This window comes from Gigantopelta aegis, chromosome 3 (assembly GCF_016097555.1).
Source record: "Gigantopelta aegis isolate Gae_Host chromosome 3, Gae_host_genome, whole genome shotgun sequence".
Taxonomy (NCBI): Eukaryota; Metazoa; Mollusca; class Gastropoda; order Neomphalida; family Peltospiridae; genus Gigantopelta; species Gigantopelta aegis.
Genome location: NC_054701.1, coordinates 74,571,493 through 74,594,756, shown reverse-complemented (window position 1 = coordinate 74,594,756; position 23,264 = coordinate 74,571,493). Strand labels below are relative to the sequence as shown.

Below are 23,264 nucleotides of genomic sequence, written 5' to 3'. Positions count from 1 at the left end.
TTGTCATCTAACTACTTAATACTCGATAGCTTCAAACACTTAATAAAGATATTCACAAATAAGAACTGTTTTCTCCTACAATAGGGATTTGTTTTTATCCTCCTCTATGTCAATTTTTTTTCATTTCCTCATCTTCCTTTTTGTTCCTTTAATACTTCCACAAAGCTATTGTACAACCAATTCTTTTTTATTTATAATTTTTTTCATCTAAACATGTTAACACCTGGTGACACAAAGCCACAGCCACAAAATGCCACATCAATCATTCTTTTCTGTAAGGTTTTACATTAGCTGCACAAACACTGCACCACTTGAAACCTCACTTCATCACAGGCCGGCCAACAGTTGCATCCCTTGATCTCTAAATGAGCCAATTGAAAAAAGCATTACATCCAAAAAAGGAAGTATTAAAAGACAAAACCCACTGAGCTGTCTTACCTTGATGGAGAATCACTTGAATGGGATTGCGCAGGAATCAGGGGGAGGTGGGGGGAGATGAGTCACTGTCAACAGTTTGGACTCAAGTGCATTATAGTGATTGTGTGTCGAGAACACACAAGTCACAGAGATCCACAGAGTTGAGTCACACAGAGATCCACAGAGTCAAGTTACACAGACAGCCACAGTCGAGTCACACAAGAGTCGAGTCACACAGAGATCCATAGTTGAGTCACACACAGATCCACAGAGTCGAGTCACACAGAGATCCACAGAGTCGAGTCACACAGAGAGCCAGAGAGTTGAGTCACACAGAGATCCACAGTCAAGTCACACACAGATCCACAGAGTCAAGTCACACAGAGCTCCACAGAATCGAGTCACACAGAGATCCACAGAGTCTCCACAGAGTTCAGTCACACACAGATCCACAGTCAAGTTACACACAGATCCACAGAGTCGATTCACACAAAGATCCACAGAGTCAAGTCACACAGAGATCCACAAAGTCACTACCGGTCGAGTTTCGTTGTCTCCTTTTCACACATGCAGTGATGGCTGTATTCCAACCGAATGGGAGAATGAGTGGTAATCAGCAGCGATCACTGGTGTAATCCTGTCATTAGCAGTCACCCTTCTATGGCGGCATCCATCCCTCCAACAAACCATTTGTCTTGCCGGCCTTTATTATTCACTGGCAAATCCCCCATGTCTCCGTCTCCCATTAAAATGGGGGGGAAAAAACCGTGGGCTTTGAGAATAAGAAGGAAACCACTATCAGCAACCAGTGTCGTGAAAATACCGTTTGAAAAAAAAAAAAATCAGTCCAAAGCTATAGAGAGCATTTAACATACAACACTACAGAGAGTGAGATAGAACAGAAGCATTCGATTTCAAACTGGGAAAGCTGCACATGCATAACAAATGACTGTGTGTGTCTATGTCAATGCTCCATGTGTGCCAAGACGATAGCGGTTAAAGCAGATCCACACACACACATACACACGAACGGTGCGAGGAGAAGCTGAAACGTCAATACAATGCAATAACTCGTGTGATGAATGGCAGGCAAAACCAAAACATAATGAAAAGCATTCTCACAGATGCTTGTGCAGTGTAGTGACAATTGAAACCATTACAGCAATATACCGACAATGTTCCTACAGCTCAGTAATGAATGAATGACTATGTCGGGTATTGTGTTGTAGTAATCAAAATCTGTCAAAGCAAACATTCAAAGAATAACATGTATACCTTCAGATTTCTACACCAATACTTGTTACCATTTACATTTACAAAATTAAGTATACAAACTTCTAGAGGATAAGTATAGAAACAAATATTAGTTCAGCTCAGTAATGAATGACTATGTCAGGCACTGTGTGTTAGTAATCAAAATCTGTCAAAGCAAACATTCAAAGGACAATATCTTCAGAACCCGATTTCTGTATTTTTACAACAATAAAAATACAAACTATACATGTACCAGTGCTCCATGAGACTTGTATATTATCAAAGGCAATGGTATGTGCTGTCCTGGTTGTGGATAGGCATATACAGTCTTCACCATGAGCAAAATCAAGGTGAACTGTAGATTATGGTGAACTGTAGATTAATCTCCTGGGCCCCATTTTACGAAGCGATCTTAGCATTAAGATCACCTTAAGTGTATACAGTAACTATGCATTTAAGGTGACCTTAGCGCTAAGATCGCTTCGTAAAATGGGGTCCTGAAATGGGGCCAGCCAGGTGAGCGATCACAAGAAGTTTCAGATAAAATGTATTAAATTGTTCTAAGGTGATAAATTTTCCGCTCTCCTAAAACTTTCCGGACGAGTGTGGACACCACTGACATTCAATCCAGCATTACAACTTTGTATGAAATACCGGCCTCAGTGGCGTCATGGTTAGGTCATCGGTCTACAGGCTGGTAGTTACTGGGTTCGGATCCCAGTCGAGGCATGGGATTTTTAATCCAGATACCGACTCCAAACCCTGAGTGAGTGCTCCGCAAGGCTCAATGGATAGGTGTAAACTGCTTGCTCCGAACAGTGATCCATAACTGGTTCAACAAAGGCCATGGTTTGTGCTATCCTGCCTGTGAAAAGCGCAAATAAAAGATCCCTTGCTGCTAATCGGAAAGAGTAGCCCATGTAGTGGCGACAACAGGTTTCCTCTCAAATCTGTGTGGTCCTTAACCATATGTCTGACGCCATATAACCGTAAATAAAATGTGTTGAGTGTGTCGTTAAATAAAACATTTCTTTCTTTCTTTCTTTCTTTCTTTCTTTCTTTCTTTCTTTCAATGGAAGCAGTCACAACTGTTATAATATTCTTTGAACAGATATGCAAATTTAAATCCACTAATGGTTCAGGTATGACTATAATGTTCCATAGCAAAATGTATGTTGCAATGACACCATCACATAAGGGGTGGGACGTAGCCCAGTGGTAAAGCATTCATTTGATGCACGATCGGTCTGGGATCGATCCCCGTCGGTGGGCCCATTGGGCTATTTTTCACTCCAGCCAGTGCACCACGACTGATATATCAAAGGCCGTGATATGTGCTATCCTGTCTATGGGATGGTGCATATAAAAGATCCCTTGCTGCTAATTGAAAACAGTAGCCCATGAAGTGGTGACAGCGGGTTTCCTCCCTCAATATCTGTGTGGTCCTTAACCATATGTCCAACGCCATATAACCATAAATAAAATGTGTTGAGTGCATCGTTAAATAAAACATTTAAACTAGACTGGTTTGGTTTTGCTCCTCATATTAAATGGTTTGTTTTTAAAGTTTGTGATAAATTATATATGACATATACTAGAATAAACAACAACACATTCACATGCTAGTGCCTAATGTCGTCATCAAAGATGACATAGGAATTTAGAACTATGGTCCTCCATGTCAAAACTATAACTACATAATCGCTAAACTAAATAACTAATATTAAATAACAGAATTAGGGTGAGGTGGGTGGGGGATAAAACTTTAGCGCTTGTAAATTACGTGACACTTTATCGCTGCTGGAAAAGGAATGCCCGCCTTTTTGGGGTTAAACAAAGGATCTTGCTTATAAGCCCTATGATTGGTCCATTCAAAGTACAGAATATGTGATGCGCCCTTCGATTGGCAGAAGACATGCCATACATTTAGATGGGGCATGTTACGCATTGCGCAGCGGAAGTAATCGATGTGTAACAACTTACGACATCAGTCACCACCGGAAGGTAAACATGCATCATTCGTCGAGAATTAATCATGCCGACATTTAGAAACATCTGTGAGCGGGCGATCTACAACATATTAATAACATGTTAATTACTTAACATTCACCTTGATGCAGAACCTAGATTTTCGAAGCTATCACCACGAAATCGTAAAATCATCGTTGGCTACAGTGTGTATCATAGTGACATAATCTATGACAGTTTTATTATATCACTGCGCTAAGATACCTTCGAAAATCTGTAGCCTGGACCCCGTTTTATGAAGCGATCTTAGCACTGAGATCATCTAAAGTGCATTAATACACTTATGCAGGCCGAAACTGCCATCGCCAGGTCACCAAATTCGACCAAGGTCCCATTTGCGAGACTTTAAATATTAAAAAATAATGGCGTTAGTGGCCCAAATATTTTGTTTTGGGCTACCATACTTTTCTGATGAGTTTCTAACCCTGTTAAGGTGATCTTAGTGCTAAGATCGCTTCCTAAAAGAGAGCCCAGATCAATAATGTATTACATAAATTACAAACTTTCATCAACAAAACAAGTAATGTCAGAATGACACAGCTACCATACATAAAATGTTAACTGATGTAGATTAAAAAAAAAAAAAAAAAAAAAAAAAAAAAAAAAATGTCAGTAAATCTTCATTTAAAACAACATAGAACAACAAGTGTGCCACAATTACACAGTTACGTAACAGTCAACTGGTGCAGGTCCAAATAATTGATAGGTTCCTCAGAATGATACAGCTACCATACATAAAATGTTAACTGATGTAGATAAAAAAAACCTCTTTTTTTAAATATGACGGCAAATTGTCATTTATGACAACAAAGAACAACAACAAGTGTGCCACAATGACACAGTTACGTAACAATCAACTAGTGCAGGTCTAAATAATTGATAAGTTCAGACTGTAACAACATTTACTTCATGACTGGCTGCCTAACAGAAACATGGAAGTGTGAAAGATTTACTCACTCAGCCATCTGTGTCTCACAAATCAAAGACAAGCACCTCTCTGGGAAGTGCACATACCAGTAAATTTCATTAGTTCACAAGGCACACCCGATATAAAAAAAAGAAGAGAAAGCCAAAAGATTCAATTTGTGGTGCATGTATTTGAACAGGAAAAAGGGACCGGAGCATACTTCAAAGGCAAAATAAATGGAGTGGTTGTTTGCACGATTTTCATAACTGAATGACCATATAGCCATCACTCTTGCAGTGTAGTGTCACAATAACTGGCTCAAGTCACTCACTCTATCAAAGCATGTATCATATAGAAACAAGCAGGTGACATTTTTTTATCAATACAACAGAACCCGGAATTCAAAACAGAAAGAAAGGATTTCACAACACTGCAGCATATATATTTAGTCTGTGACTGTTGCACGTCCCATAGTAATCTGCAAGAATGTTATACAAACAGAAATGATGTCATGTATCAGTAGGTTACTCATTTCAATGAATGTCGGGGGAATCTTTTAAATGCACTTGGCGACAAATAGGATAACATATAGAATAGTCTTTACTCTAATACTAGTCACTGGATGAATGGTTGGGTTGGTTGTGGATGGATGGGTTGGTTGTGGATGGATGGATGGATGGATGGATGGATGGATGGATGGATGGATGGGTTGGTTATGGATGGATGGGTTAGTTATGGATGGATGGGTTGGTTGTGGATGGATGGATGGATAGATGGATGGATGGGTTAGTTGGTTGTGGATGGATGGATGGATGAATGGATGGATGGATGAATGGATGGGTTGGTTGTGGATGGATGGATGGATGGATGGATGGATGGATGGATGGATGGATGGATGGATGGGTTGGTTGTGGATGGATGGATGGATGGATGGATTGATGGATGGGTTGCTTGTGGATGGATGGGTTGCTTGTGGATGGATGGATGGATACATGCATTGTAAAGGCCATAGAGAATGAGCCATTTAAAAGACTAACATGTTGCTGGGGGTGGGATGTAGTCCAGTGGTAGTGCTCACCTTAGGTGAGATGGATCAAAAATGTATTCCTCCCAGATGTTTTCCCCGTTTCAACCAGTGCTCTGGGCCTGGTATATGAAAGGTAGTGGTACACGCTATTCTGTGTATTGGAAAATGCATATAAAAAGTCACTGGCTGGCTGTGGCTGGCTGTCTGTCTGTCTGTCTGTCTGTCTGTCTGTCTGTCTGTCTGTCTGTCTGTCTGTCTGTCTGTCTGTCTGTCTGACTGTCTGTCTGATTGTCTGTCTGGCTGGCTGTGTCTCTCTTCCTTTTTCGTTTTATCACTCACTCACGCTGTCACAAAACCATATTTTAAAATTCAACTACGGTATCATTAAACATTCCTTTCCTTTCCTTACATGTTGGATGTCCTGACCAAGCTATGCATGCAGGACACAAGTCTACAACTCTACCAACACATCTACCGTGAGCTCATCACGTGCACAAGCAGGCACAGTGCACTGGCCATTTGCAGGTCCAATATTGACCTGTGGGCCAAAGCTGGATCCGCATACCTGAAATCTGTTTGCACAGCATTGTGATCACCAGGATCATGACTCCATCAACCACGTGCATGATGCTGCATACAAGCCAAGCAACGCAGATATCTTCATCTATCAAATATTTATTCGGCCGCATGTGTAATATCAGATGCAAATGAGGTTCCATTTTCATTCACAGCTAGTTTATATTGGTACAAAATGCTTTGCCAATAACCGAATATTATATATAATTTTGACCACTTTCACTCTGTTTCAAGATCAATATAAGCATCAATTGGATCTTTATCTGTGTTTTTTGTTTCTACAAATCAATATAAAATTGTAGCCAGGTTAATAGAATGGATTAGTATGACTCCATCATGTTACTAAAAATGGAAGAAATATAAATGCTGTAATTAAAGAGTTCGTTTAGAGAATTATTATTTGGGGTGTGGAATATGAAATATGTGATTGGGCTTGGGTGGGATCAATCAATTCATGGAACGAGAGGCAATTTTTCCAAATTTTCCTGATCCATTAATGATTTATGAACAATTTGGCCAATATTAGCTGCATTTAGCAATGTAACTGGATACCCTGAACAGCGATTGTGTCCACCCACCCACACACACACACCGGATCTCATAATCTCTTCACAAATTTTTTATTTTAAAGATTCTTTTTCTTGTAAAACAAAATATATGAAAAGTAGAATTTTTAAAAGTCAAGTGCAAACAGGCAACAATCTAGCTCAAACCCACCCCATGAAGTTCCTACAGGCTTGGACTAGGGAGCATACACATTAAATGAACCTAAATCCAAACACAAAAAGAAGAAAAAACACTACTGCTTCAAAACACAAATCCACCTACTACGGGTAAGTGTTTAAACCGGTATTTCTCCTACCAGCAGAAGATTAATAGGGGGTTCACAACCAGCAGTGTAGATAGCTCGTTATTTCAGTGTAAAGACCGTGCTGGTCAAGCCGTGCCCATTATGTACTTTGTCCAGTTCACACATATCATCATAGATCACTTGCAAACTGGTGTTTTCTGACTTTACAAGCCTTAACCCACATTAACCTAGCCAAGCCTGAAAGTCAGGTCTTTTAGCAGTTAGCAACAAGACTATACAAATTATTTTTCAATGGATTTGGAACCACCAGAAGAAGAAAAACAAAACAAAAAACATCTGTCTCATGGATCAATGGGGTTTCAATGGCAATCACATGGCTTCTAGAGGAAAAACACATCTACAAGCACACCAATCAAATTTACATGTATCTTAAGTTCATTTGTCACACATGGGCTATCTCCACAGTATATCTGCTTGGGCAAAATAGGCTGAGATATGGTCTGAGGTATGTGACACCAATTGCCTTGTAAATCTAACGGTAATGCCGTGGAATGACAGGCGCCAAGCTGACACCGGCTTAAATCAGTGAGCAATATCGTGCAGGCATCGACATTAATTCAAGCAAATTCCCCCATCCCCCACACAGCGCCGCCAGCAGTGGATGGACCGTCGAGGTAAACTTGTAAATTTCATAATAATGGCGCTGACCATCAGATGGTGGAATATTAATCAGATCGAACTGAATGGAAAATCTAGCTGAAATGTACTGCCAATGGCAAGCACTGGGTATCGTTTGGGGGCAATCGGAAAATCTGCCTACACAGCTACAGCTCAGCACTGCGGAATGAAATCAAGATAAGAACAAAATCAATCACTTGGTGTCCCATGTGAATTTCATAATGGATGCAGTTTGGGCAAAATTGACGTCCAAACTTTCCAGCTCACTAACTGGCACTTTTCTTCCTCTTTTTTTCTTCAATAAAGTTGGCTTTAATGTTCGGGGATGGTGGTGCTTGTGAGAGTGAAGAGCATTGGGATATAAAAGCTGCAAACTTTATTGATGTGTGCCTTCTGGTTCTTAACTGGAATAATGCGTGACATAATATAATACATTCACTGAGGTAAACAATTTATGTAAATTTAATGGCACTTGGCCTCACTGGAGGGAAAATTTGATTGAAATCTATTGTTGGTTAGTACACTGAAGATAACGGAATTGTAGAAATGGTGGAAATATGCAGCTATGGCTGGTGCTTAACCAATAATCTGTACGGTCGTTGGAGGTCGCAGTCAGAACATTGCCATCATTCCATGCATGATCAATTTCAGTCTTTGACCCACTTACTCATCCATCTACTAACATCCACCAATCCATCCATTCATTCATCCTTCTATCCACCAAAACCACACTCATCAATCCACCCATACTCATTCATCCATCCATTCATCCATCCATCCTTCTATCCATGTCCATTCCTGTTCATCCATCTATACATCATATCCAGAACAATGCCATCCATGCATGATAATCCATCCTTTCATCCAATTATTCATTCACTCTTCAATCCTTTCATCCACCAAAATACACCATCTATCCACCCAAACCCATCCATTCATTTGTTAATTTATTCATCAGTCCATTCATCCATCTAGCTAGTCATCCGTCCATCCATCCGTACATCCATCTGTATATCCATATAACCAATGCACACTAACAATGACACATCTGCCTATTCTATGCATGTGCTGTTCCTCCAGAGGAATTTTTCCATGCAAGTGGCTAACAACACTTAATTATCAGTGTCTCTAGAACCTTTTAAACCAGTTTTGATAGCACAGATTTATACATATTTTATTCATTCTAATCTGTAGTGCTAATAGTGTATGTTGTTCAGGTACCTTTATCCGACACGCAATAGCCAATTTGTGCTGAGGTGTTGCTAAACAGCCATGTCTGCGCATCCATCCACCCATATTCCCACCCATTCACTTACACACTCATCCAGGTACGCAGACCGACTGACAAGACACACATACAGACACAGATGGTAGATGGATAGATTTTCGTAATTTAATTTTCATATAGTTGTGAAACATTTTACCAACACTTCAAATAATACTAATATATTTTCCTTGTAAACATCAGAGGCCCTTCATTGCAAGTAACACAAACTGCAGAGTATCTATTGATCGGGAGCCCCCGTTGGCCGGGATATGCAACTGAAAAGCGTTTGAAAATGTTTCTGCTACGATGATAAGACATGGTGATGAGCTGCTGGTAACATCCGTTAACAGACGCATCAATATCTGGGCAAGCTCAAGACAAAAGTTAAAGTTACAGTTTGTCTTGTTTAATGACACCACTAGAGCATATTGATTTATTAAATCATCGGTTATTGAATGTCAAACATGTGGTAATTGTGACATATAGTCTTAAAGAGGAAACCAGCTACATATTTCCATCCCATAGACAAGATAGCACATACCACACCTTTAATATACCAGTTGTAGTGCACTGGCTGGAACGAAAAATAGCCCAATGGGCCCACCGATGGGGGATTGATCCCAAACTGACTGCGCATCAAGCACTGGGCTACATCTCACCCCATCCCTTAACAGTTGCATCAATATCTGACCAAGCTCAAGTACACTGGTAGATGTTTTAAACCATTTCAAATGTACATAGAGAAACCACATTATAGTTTATGACTTTAATAGTGCCCCACAACTGATATACCAAAGGCTGTGGTATGTGCTGTTCTGTTTGGAAAAGTATATACAGTATAAAAGATCCCTTGCAGCCGATGGAAAAATAAACTGGGTTTTCTCTAAGACTATGAGTAAAAAGTTACCAAATGTTTGATATCCATAAGCCAATGATTAATAAATTAATCTGCTCTAGTGGTGTCGATAAACAAAATAAACTTTAGCTGATTCCAGTAATAAAGAAAAGTGCATCTTACTGATTTCATCATTTTTCATTTACTCTAAAATCAGTTTAAGTTCAGTACCAAAATATTGCAGCTCATTAATTTCATTATTCCACCCACCCAAAATCCATCCCACCCACATTCCAACCCACACACCTATCCATCCATCCAGCCATCTACCCATCCCATCCCATCCCATCCCATCCATCCATCCATCCCATCCATTCCATCCATCCTTTCCATCCTTCCATCCATCCATCCATCCAACCATCCATCCATCCATCCATCCAACCATCTAACCATCAAATCATCAAATCATCAAACCATCCATGCATTCATTCATCCATTCCATCCATCCATCCATCCATCCAACCATCCCATCCATCCACCCACCTCACAAAGTTCCTAATACACCACACCTTATGGGATGCTAATATCAACCCCATCTGACACTGAACATGCAACTAAAGAAGCCATTTCAGTAAATTTAATTTTAAGGGGGTGAATCATCAAAATGATCTATGCTCTTGGCCCAACCTCTGAAGAGAAATGCTACTTTTTCTTTGTGGCAGATTCTTAAGTAATGGTGTAATTTATCCCCTCTCTATGCCAGTATTGAGATATATAGTCGCCATATTGAGATTTCCTGCATAAACGTGGCTCAACAGATCCATCATATGGACAGCTAATCCGAATTAGGCAATAATCAGATTACACATGTTATAATGACATGATTTTAAATTGCTATGGCTTTTAGCATATTGTAACACGAGTTATGTGATCACTGCAGTACTTGGTCAGTCCACTGGCAGTAAGACTTGTAACACGAGTTATGTGATCACTGCAGTACTTGGTCAGTCCACTGGCAGTAAGACTTGTAACACGAGTTATGTGATCACTGCAGTACATGGTCAATCCACTGGCAGTAAGACTTGTAAAAAGACTTTTAGCATATTGTAACACGAGTTATGTGATCACTGCAGTACATGGTCAGTCCACTGGCAGTAAGACTTGTAACACGAGTTATGTGATCACTGCAGTACATGGTCAATCCACTGGCAGTAAGACTTGTAAAAAGACTTTTAGCATATTGTAACACGAGTTATGTGATCACTGCAGTACATGGTCAGTCCACTGGCAGTAAGACTTGTAACACGAGTTATGTGATCACTGCAGTACATGGTCAATCCACTGGCAGTAAGACTTGTAAAAAGACTTTTAGCATATTGTAACACGAGTTATGTGATCACTGCAGTACTTGGTCAGTCCACTGGCAGTAAGACTTGTAACACGAGTTATGTGATCACTGCAGTACTTGGTCAGTCCACTGGCAGTAAGACTTGTAAAAAGACTTGTAGCATATTGTAACACGAGTTATGTGATCACTGCAGTACATGGTCAGTCCACTGGCAGTAAGACTTGTAACACGAGTTATGTGATCACTGCAGTACATGGTCAGTCCACTGGCAGTAAGACTTGTAAAAAGACTTGTAGCATATTGTAACACGAGTTATGTGATCACTGCAGTACTTGGTCAGTCCACTGGCAGTAAGACTTGTAAAAAGACTTGTAGCATATTGTAACACGAGTTATGTGATCACTGCAGTACTTGGTCAGTCCACTGGCAGTAAGACTTGTAAACAGACTTTTAGCATATTGTAACACGAGTTATGTGATCACTGCAGTACATGGTCAGTCCACTGGCAGTAAGACTTGTAAAAAGACTTGTAGCATATTGTAACACGAGTTATGTGATCACTGCAGTACTTGGTCAGTCCACTGGCAGTAAGACTTGTAAACAGACTTTTAGCATATTGTAACACGAGTTATGTGATCACTGCAGTACATGGTCAGTCCACTGGCAGTAAGACTTGTAAAAAGACTTGTAGCATATTGTAACACGAGTTATGTGATCACTGCAGTACTTGGTCAGTCCACTGGCAGTAAGACTTGTAAAAAGACTTGTAGCATATTGTAACACGAGTTATGTGATCACTGCAGTACTTGGTCAGTCCACTGGCAGTAAGACTTGTAAAAAGACTTGTAGCATATTGTAACACGAGTTATGTGATCACTGCAGTACTTGGTCAGTCCACTGGCAGTAAGACTTGTAAAAAGACTTGTAGCATATTGTAACACGAGTTATGTGATCACTGCAGTACTTGGTCAGTCCACTGGCAGTAAGACTTGTAACACGAGTTATGTGATCACTGCAGTACTTGGTCAGTCCACTGGCAGTAAGACTTGTAAAAAGTCTCTTTTGTTTTGTTTGTTTATACTTATTTTCTTGCTTATATCCAGTTCAAACACACACTCTTGGGCATACACCTCAGCTATCTGGACAGTCTGTCCAGGACAGTATGTTAGTGATTAGTGCAGGTCCGCAGCCAATAGGTTGGGGGGTGGGGGGTCGGTCGACCTCCCTCCTACCGGTGACTAATTTTTTTCAATATTCGTCAATGCTTCGCGGCCTCGTGTGTACCTCACCATAAGCCTAAATGACCCTCCCCCATCTCAAAATCCTAGCTACGGGCCTGTAGTGAGAGAGGAGTTGGTGTAGTGACACTATACCTATCCATTGTGTCATTAAACTCGCTCTGGGTAGGAGCGGGAATTGGGATGTGAAGTTAAATACCTACGAGACTTAATTCCAATGGCTTAACTAATACACCACTGAAGCCAGTAGTTTGTCTTCTTTAACAACACCACTAGAGCATAATGATTTATTGGATGTCAAACATTTGATCATTCCAACATGTATATACCGTACATCTAGTCTTAGAAGAAACCTGCTACTTTTTCTTTTAGGATCAAAGGGTCTTTTATATGCACTTTTCCACAAACAGGACATCACATCCCATGGTTTTTAATATACCAGTCATGTGATACTGGCAGGAATGGAAAAAAATTTAATCCGAAAATCGGTCCACCGATCTTACACAAATAATACCTCACGCAAGTACTCTAGTGCTTGGGGTTGTAGGATCAAAATCCCTCAGTGGACATATCCCTTGCTCCTTATCAGTAATAGTAGTCTATGTGGTGACAAACATTAATATACATGTTTTTAAAGTTATAAAAGCTACATTGACAAACTATAATTGCATTTTATTAAAGAATTTTTTTTTTTATATAATATTGTAAGATATTTCAGAATTTTAAAAAAAGTGTACATTTATTTTTTTAATAAATATCAGCCTCATTTTAGAATAAAATTTATTCATAATTAACTTAATTTCAACTAGAGTGACATAGCTCCAACAACATGCACCTCTCAACAGAAAATTTTCTCTCCAACTGTGCCAAATTACACTGTACAACTGACTGCATGCCCAGTTTACAAAGTACAACTCACTGCTCTCCAATTAAAAAGGCATGCGGAATTACTGGGCGGAATTACTGGGCGTAGGCTGTACCAGCTGCTGCTAGCCACAATGGCTCGGCCATATGGGGAGAAAAAAGGCTAAATTATTCCAATAAACAAGCACAAAGGGGCAAAACAATGTCACAAAAGTGACTGCAATTTTCAAGCGGCAAATATTAACTGCAGTTTGATCGCCCTTCAGTGGTACAAAGAAAAATGAAGAAAAATTACCACTGGACTCCAAGAGACTAAAATATATATAATTAGAGCAGAATGATTGAATGAATGAATGAATGAATGAATGAATGAATGAATGAATGAATGAATGAATGAATGATTGAATGAATTAATGAATTAATGAATGAATGAATGTTTAACAACACCCCAGCACAAAAATACACATCAGCTATTGGGTGTAAAAAAGAATAGGCATATGGAAATATTATTTACTTTAAGAATAAAAGTTATATAATTATGTAAAACCAGGGTAGAGCAGAATCAATGCCAAAATAACATCTTTTTTCTGGGGGTTTTAAAAATAAATACCTGTATAAAAAATATATAATTTTATACATACCTAATAACAAGACGGTGATGTAGAAATTATTTCCAAGTTGGTCAACACAACATCAAACAGTCTATATCAGTTCGCATCCAAACAATAAGTGGAACTCTATAATACAAATTATTTCCAAGTTGGTCAACATAAAATTAAAACAGTCTGCATCAACTCACATCCAGCCAACTATATGGGGCTCTATAATGGCCAGCGGCGGAGCAGGGACTGCTACAAAGCATCTGATACCAATCTTAAAATGTTTCCTGTGTTTCACAAAAGTGGAATGACTTCACAGGGTGTAAATAAAAGCTTTATCAGATGGAGTGACTTATCACCTATTGTGTGGCTCTCAGGTGGAGCAGGGCGCATGCAGTCCAAACAGAGCGTGTAAAAAAAACCCCACAATTCAACATTTAATACGATGGATATAAACTGGGAGTGTATACACATTGTATACGGTGGTGTTCATTACCTGACACCATAATTACGAGGACACTCATAAAAATCCCATTCACATTTTATGTACAGGTAACGCATAAAGAAAAAAACCCATTATTCATAATTTTTGACTAAAATGTAAATGGTAGGCTATTATACAATACTGGATGACAAATATTTAAATGGTATATTGAAACTCCTCTAAACCGGACACCCTCCGGACCAAGTAAAATATCCGATTTTAACAGGTATCAGATTCAGAAAGGTTGAGTTCTGTACTGATTATTAAAAAGGGACCATGAAATCTGTCTGGTTTTGAGAGAATTCTGGTTTACAGAAGGTTCAGTTTTGAGAGGTTTCACTGTATTATACAATATTGGATAACATCATGTTTATGGTAATTGCATTTTTCCTTTGATATTTTATTCTACGTAATAACGAGAATACAACGATGACTAACGCAGGTATTAGGTTTTGCCGAGATCAGCAAAATGACTACCACACAATATGACAGGACTAGTTCAAAGACAGGACTAGCACAAAATATGACATATTTAGGCAGGACTAGCACAATTTATGTCATGACTAGCAAAATATATGACAAGACTAGCACAAAGTATGAAAGGACTAATCCAAAGTATGATAGGACTAGCATAATTTGTATCAATACTAGTAAAATATATGGCAGGATTAGCACAAACTATGACTGACATAACACAAAGTATGACTAAACTATCAAAGAGTAAGTTCAACTTATTTTCATGCTGATATCCAATTAAGGTTCAAGCACCATAGAGTAAGAAAGGCCTAGCACAAAGAATGATGGGACTAGCACTCCAGAGGCGGGGGGCTCCCGCCCCCCCCCCCCCCCCCCCCGTGCTCGGCCGGCCCCTGGTCTGCCACACTTAGGTTCCCGATACCAACGGAGCTCCTCTTTAAATAATAATTGTTTCCTGTGAGGCGAGCTCAACCTTCCTACGAACCTCTCCCCTGCCCCTCCAATAAGGGTTAAAATAATTTAAATGTAGAATATGAGATTTTAAGTTTAGACCACCCGATCAAAAATTGTGGCGAAAAGTTAGGAATTAGGTGTATAATATTAGATAAGCACTTCAAAATTTAAAAAGTCCCAAACGATTTGATGGTAAAATTCAAAGTTACCTCTATATTTCGGTCCCGGACCACTTCACCGGCTATCCGGAGGATGGGCCCGGGATGGACATGCTTGAAACCCTAGTGGTATATGAGCATGTAAATAAATATTGGATTGGATTGGGACTAGCACTCCAGAGACCGGACCCGGGACAGACATGCTTGAAACCCTAGTGGTATATGAGCATGTAAATAAATATTGGAATTGGAATTGTGACTAGCACAAAGTATTAAATGTTTAGCACAACATAGAGAGAACAAGCTTAATGTAACAGGATTAACACAAAATATGACATATTTGGAACAATCACAAAGGATGATAAGGTTAACATAGAGTATAACAGAACTATAGCAGAGTGTGAAGAGGGATGATTTAGGGGTCAAATCCACCCCATACTCAAAGCAAATTTTCTTTTGTTCCAATGTATTTACCGGGGGAGCATGACCAGTAAACCTCTTCACAAGTTTAAGACACGGTCTAGAAACTACCATCACCACCCCTTCTCCCCTTCCCTTTCATCTCAACTGAACACCCCTTCCCCCACCCCCCTCCTTTCCTGCCCCGGAACTGACCACTGGCGAGATCAGAGGCTAAGTCCAGGGTGGGCGTGCCTGAACCTAAGTTGGATATGGTCACATAAAAAAGGTTCTGCACTCCCCCTTCTCCTTTGCATAATTTTCTGCACATGCACCTGGACTAGCAAAAAGACAGAATCAGTACGAAATAGGACACGATCAGTACAAAGTCAGGACTAGTACAAAATACCCTACACGGGACCAGCATGATCCTTGTCTACTAGTTGATCCACATATTGTAAAGTCCTGTAGTGATTAATACCGCTGGCACATCACTGGTATTAACTTCATGCCATACAGTACCGGCCTTGGTGGCGTAGTGGTTAGGCCATCGGTCTACAGGCTGGTAGGTACTGGTTTTGGATCCCAGTCGAGACATGGGATTTTTAATCCAGATACCGACTCCAAACCCTGAGTGAGTGCTCCGCAAGGCTCAATGGGTAGGTGTAAACCACTTGCACTGACCAGTGATCCATAACTGATTCAACAAAGGCCATGGTTTGTGCTATCCTGCCTGTGGGAAGCGCAAATAACAGATCCCTTGCTGCCTGTCGTAAAAGAGTAGCCCATGTAATGGCAACAGCGCGTTTCCTCTCAAAATCTGTGTGGTCCTTAACCATATGTCTGACGCCATATAACCGTAAATAAAATGTGTTGAGTACGTCGTTAAATAAAACACTTCTTTCTTTCTTTCATGCCATACATCAATTATTTCCTCATGACGCAGCACTGAATAAAGCAGTTTAAACTTGAATTATTTTTACATGCCCACATAGCACTAAGGTTTCGAGCATTAGGCAGTTAAATGTATCACTTGAAAAGCTTTTGCAAATTTAGTTGCAGTGTTTAAAAGGTTTTCATGTTATCTTGGTTATAAACAATTCCTACAATTTTTTTCTTTTTAATCTGCTTATATGATTATATAATTATGAAGCTTTCATCCTACAAGAGTCATATTCAGAAGGAATTAATATTTTTTTTTATAAATGAACTGAGGTGCACCAGGAATTTGGGTTTTTTTTTTTTTTTGGGGGGGGGGGTTCGATTGGGGGAGGTTGTCTTTATTTGAATTTTTAAATAGTAGTTTGACTGGGCTGTTTACCCAGAGCCAATGCTAAAGGATTAATATGAAAGAATTCCAGCTATATAAAATTGCCATATAAGCTATGTTTCACAATTAGCATCAAATACTTTTTATATGCACTTCTATGGCTAATTGGTTTGCAATATATTGTGACACTTGATTTAAAGTGAGACCAATCCTGCTGAAGCCAAATGGGCTACACCTACCAGTTAACAGACAGGGATCTTTTATACATGTGCATTTTCCCACATACTATACCTCATGTCACGTACTGGATCGTATGGTGAAAATATACCGGTACATTTACAAGAGGGAGTGGGGGTGAGATTATGAAATTAATTCATGTTTAACAACATCTCAGCACATTAAAGGATGGCTATTGATTTAATTTCATTTCATTTCAACTTATTTTCATGCTTATATCCAATTAAGGTTCAAGCACGCTGTCCTGGACACACAAACTTCAGCTATCTGGGCTGTCTGTCAAGGACAGTGGGTTAGTTGTTAGTGGTTAGTGGTTAGTGGTTAGTGGTTAGTGGGTTAGTGGGTTAGTTGGTTAGTTGGTTAGTTGTTAGTTGTTAGTTGGTTAGTGGTAAGCGAGAAAGAATAAGGTGTAATGGTCTTACACCTACTCACTGAATCGTTAAATCTTGCTTTAGGTGGGAGCCGGTACCGGGCTGTGAACCCAGTACCTATCAGCTTTATATCCGATGGCTTAACCACGACACCACCAAGGCCGGTATGGCTATTAGGTCACGTCAAGTCATAGATTTAACGTGCACATTCAGAGCAAGCTGTTGTAGTGCACGCCTGTCATGGGCATGGGTGCCGGCGGGGAGGTAGGAGGAAGGACTGTCTGCACTGACTGATGCAAGGGAGCACCAGCCGCCCGGATGATCGGTAGCAAGCGGAGGGTATGGTGGTGCTATGAAATTTGGAATTTTAATAATGGCCCAAAAAACAATGCGAAAGGGACATTTTTGAACAGTCATTCTAAAAAAATAAAATAAGGGAGCTACGTATAGGTTTGGAATCGCGAGTAGCTTGTTAATTAGACCTCGTTGATACTGGGGTGTCTCCCTAGGTTGCCCATTGGGCCCTTATAAAAGGCCTGATCTCTTGTGATTGTGGCATGACAACACGGGAGACTCGAGCAATTGCTATTGAATCTCAGACCTTTATATATGGCACATATATATACTCAACAAAATTAATTAAGGGGCCAGTCAACATTTTTGGCATTTTTCTTTAATATTGTACCACTATCTCTGATGGTATGAAAGTTAAAGTTTGTTTTGTTTAACAACACAACTAGAGCACATTGATTTATTAATCATCAGCTATTAGATGTCAAACATTTAGTAATTCTGACATATAGTCTAAGAGAGAAAGCCAGCTACATTTTTACATTAGTAGCAAGGGATCTTTTATATGCACCATCCCATAGACAGAATAGCACGTACCACAGCCTTTGGCCTGCACCCCCCCCCCCCCCCCCCCCCCCCCCCGCCCCCTTCCTCCACATTCAACTGTAATCCTGCCATATTGTGCTACAAGTAGTTCTGTCATACTCAGCAGTTGTGGTGCACTTGCTGGAACGAGAAATTGCCCATTGGGCCCACCGACAGACATCGATCCTGGACCAACAACGCACTTTACCACTGGACTACGTCCCACCCTCTTATGGTATGAAGTCATCCTTTATTTTAGTCACACAGAACAGTTAGCGGATACCATTTCCTTCAGACAATTTCTGTCATACACACACAATCAAAGTATCGTTGAGATGAGGGTGATTCATTCAGAGATAAGATAACACACAGAAGAGAGGTGTGAACAGCACCAGGTAACATTGAAACCGATACACACATGTACGTTCTATTTCTGATAATACTCTACTGGGACAGACGGAGCTATATAGATCAAGAAATCTTACCTCTCTTTAATCTCTCAGTTACACAATGGCCCAACCATGTGTCTGCATACTTCTTGGCATGCTGTGAAGAAACAAAGATAACAGTTATGTTTTATATATTCAGGTTTTTTTAAATCTCAACATTAAAAACACATACATGCATAAGAGGTACCAGCTGGTACCTTCTTCCATGTGCTCCTGTGGAGAAGCAGAACAGACTACTGAACATGTCATCCAAGACTGCATAAACCTACAGCAGCTGAGAGAGACTACCTGGACAACTACAACAACTCTCCAGAAGAAGCTGTATGGCATAAGAAGTGATCTACAGAGAACAGTATCATTCATAGTCACTGCTGGCTTCGACGTGTAGTCAACAAGTGAACAAAAAGAAGAAACACATACAAAAAAAAGAAGAAACAAAAAGAAACAAAAAAGGAAAGGGAAACGGAAAAGGAAAAACAACATATCCAAATGATTACTGGTCCATTTTGAAAACATCACCTTATTATTTCACCAAATAATCTTTTATCATAAAAAACACACCCCAAAATCTGTCCTCAAACATTCTGAATCAGACACCTCTATTATGCAGCCATCTGTTTTAATTGTACAAGGTTAGCTACATGTACCTCAATATTCTGTCATATGTCAAGAACCTGTATAGATGAACATGAACAATCAACTTTATAACTTCAAAAACGAAAGTTCATACACGGTGTAAATAAAGGCCACCTGCTTACATAGACTATATTTCATGTACCAGGGCCCGTGCTTATAAAACGTGAAGTCCAGACTTTAACGTAATGCTATTTGAATGGCATTGCTATGACGTTAAAGTCTGGAGTTTATTAAAATCTAGACTTTGAGGTTTATAAGCATGGGGCCTGAGCTGTACGACTAGCTTAAAATAACTGCAGATGGCATCAGAAAAGGGAATCGGGATACACAAGATAAGAGTCTAAATTGTGCTAAGTGAAGATCTAGACTACATGCATACCTTGAGGTAGATGGTCATGGGGAGCCTATGGCCGATTAATGATAGGGACCTTTTAGTGCTCGCCAGAGGTGCTTGGATTATAGGATAGAACCACCTCAGAAGTCGACTCCTTCCCTGAATGTGTTTTTCCCCATTCCAACCAGTGCACCCAAATTTGCTGTGGAAAAGTGCTTATAATAGATCACTTGCTGCTAATGGGAAAATTAAGCAGGTTTTCTCCTAGACTACGGATAAAAACTTACCAAAATGATAACCGATGATTATAAATCAATGTGGTCTAGTGGTGTCCCTAAACAAAACAAACTTTTAACGACCATGTGTAACCATTTGACTATACATACTTTAGGCAGGACATAGCCCAGTGGTAAAGCGCTTGCCTTATGCGCAGTCGGTTTAAGATCAATCCCCGTTGGTGGACCCATTGGGTTATTTCTGAATTCCAGCCCATGCACCACAACAGGTATATCAAAGGTTGTGGTATGTGCTAACCTGTCTATGGGATGGTGCATATAAAAGATCCCTTGTTATTAATGGAAAAAAGTAGTGGGTTTCCTCTTTAAGACTAAGTAAACAAATTGCCACCCCCACCCCACACTTAACTAGTGCTCCACAAACCACCCAAACAGACACATTGGGTTCCCTCATCCAGCTAGGGGTGGGACGTAGCCCAGTGGTAAAGCGTTTGCTTGATGCGTGGTTGGTCTGGGATCAATCCCCGACAGTGGGCCTTGGGCTATTTCTTGCTCCAGCCAGTGCACCACAACTGGTATATCAAAGTATGGTACATGTTATCCTGTCTGTGGGATGGTGCATATAAAAGATCCCTTGCTGCTAATCGAAAAGAGTAGCCCATGAAGTGGCAACAGCAGGTTTCCTCTGTGTGGTCCTTAACCATATGTCCAACCCCATATAACTGTAAATAAAATGTGTTGAGTGCATCATTAAATAAAACATTTTTCTTCCTTCCTTCCCCCATCCAGATGAACAAGTCAGAATTATCAAATGTTTAACATACAATAGCCGATGATTAATAAATCCATGTGCTCTAGTGGTGTTGTAAAACAAAACAAACTTTTAACTATACAAACTTTTAACTGTATATAGTTTCCTTGAACCAAGTTGGAAGCCATGAGCTGTGCACCTAAACCCAGTGTCAACGTCAGATTGTCTGTGTTGTGTACTGCTCTAATCCACGCCAGCCACAGACCGGTATCACAGAGGTATCACAGAGGTCCAACAGCTTAGTCTGCTGATGACAGTTAGATCCCGCATTCAGACTTACCCATCACCACTAATACCCGTAACATCGCTGGCCATTTCAGAACAAGCACGTACTTATCATGGGATAATTTTTACATGAAGCTGGATGTTATATACTGATGGGGAAAAAAATAAGGGAACACATGGTATTTGATACCAAATTTATTGCACTGTTCAGGGCTGGATTTAGACCTTGGAGGCCCGGGGCATTTCAGGTTTGGGGGCCCTCAGCACAGAAATTAAATTACATGACAAATAAAAAAAATGAACTTATTTTATAATTATTACTTTTTTTTTTATAAAGGAAATCCTTAGTCGGGGGGTGGGGGTGGGGTGGGGGGGTAGGGGTGTGGGGGGGTGGGGCCCGGGGTAATTGTCCCCTTTTTCCCCTTGTAAAGTCGGCACTGGCACTGCTAGAGTACTTATACGTGTATAAAATACAGCTATCTATGTAACATAAAACTGGATGTCAATACTGTGGGATTGAAAGAAAAAAGAAGTTTGTTTTGTTTAACGACACCACTAGAGCACTTTGATTTATTAATCATCGGCTACTGGATGTCAGACATTTGGTAATTTTATCATATAGTCTTAGAGAGGAAACCTGCTACATTGTTCCATTAGTAGCAAGGGATCTTTTATATGCACAATCGCATAGATAGGATAGCACAGCACATACCACAGCCTTTGCTATACCAGTTGTGCTGTGGGACTGAATGCCAGTAATATGGTTAAATTCCTGATACAGTCGATGAGGATTTTGGTTGCAGACAATATTTGCTGTTTATTATTTGTGTGTTTCCTTATTTCTTTTCATCAGTATATTTGTAACCAAATAACATTTGTTATGTATTAGTATACAAGCTCAGGGGACATACAGAAAACCAGGGATTAGGCTGTGATTAGCCTAACAGGCACAACTAGTAATATATATTCAATTTGGGTGATGTAATTAATGTATAAATGGTCTAGTTCAGCTGTGGAATAAAAAATACATACAATTTGGTTAAATATGTCATGGTGCGTTAGGTATTTTAGTTAGAGACTTAAGAGAAAAAAATCACAAATAGACATGTGCATCTATTTTTATTTACAGCTACATGACACTGAACTTAAGGTTAAGGAACACATAAATAACAAAGTGTGTTTTGTTTAACACCACCACTAGAGCACATTAATATATTAATCATCGGCTATTGGATGTCAAACATTTGGTAATTTTTACATATAGTCAAAGAAGAAACCTGCTACAATTTTCTATTAGTAGCAAGGGATCTTTTATATGCACTATTCTACAGATAGGATAGCACATACCATGGCCTTTGATATACCAGTTGTGGGGCACTGGCTGGAATGAGAAATAGCCCAATGGACCCACCGAAGGGGATCAATTCCAGACCGACTGTACACCAAGCGAAAGCTTTACCACTGGGATACGTCACACCCAACATGGATACCACAGAGGAAGCTTGCTGCTGCCACTTCATGGGCTACTCTTTTCAATCAGCAGCAAGGGATCTTTTATATGCACCATCCCACAGACAGGATAGTATGTAACACTGGGTACAATATTTCAAACTCTTAGGTAATCAGAAATTGGTGCATATAATATTTCGATAGGTAACCGACTGTTTGGTTAGATCAATCACATTTGCATAACCAGTGGACTGTGTAATCAGCTGCCTCAAACTTGCATGGAGCAACAGTTCATCACGTAACAGACTGTCGGTTTGTGTGAATTTAAAGTTGCACAACTGACACATGTCACCGAGTAGAACTGTCGTTTGTATAAAATACCCAGTCCACCCCCACCCCAACCCCCCTCCCCCAAAAAAATCCACAAACACAAACAACAAAGAAACAAAGAAACAAAGAAACAAAAAAATAACAACAATATAATGTGACAAGGATACAAAATAAGACTATATGGTGTTGTTTTTGTTTATGTTTCTAAACTCAAAACATT

The 23,264-nt window shown here is 39.8% G+C and overlaps 1 protein-coding gene across 5 annotated transcripts in view; it reads right to left on the bottom strand.

The window, feature by feature from the left end:
- Positions 1-23,264, bottom strand: part of LOC121369071 (plexin-B-like) — a 404,054-nt gene that overhangs the window by 233,692 nt on the left and 147,098 nt on the right. For 2 of the 5 annotated variants that reach the window (XM_041493902.1, XM_041493907.1), the window contains exons 3-4: positions 19,060-19,120; positions 13,892-13,987 (exon numbers count right to left, since the gene is read on the bottom strand). The gene's annotated coding sequence lies outside the window, so the exon portion shown is untranslated. Of the gene's footprint in view, positions 1-438; positions 1,874-13,891; positions 14,026-19,059; positions 19,121-23,264 lie in introns of those variants that run through there. The other 3 variants (XM_041493903.1, XM_041493904.1, XM_041493905.1) reach the window with 3 other exon arrangements.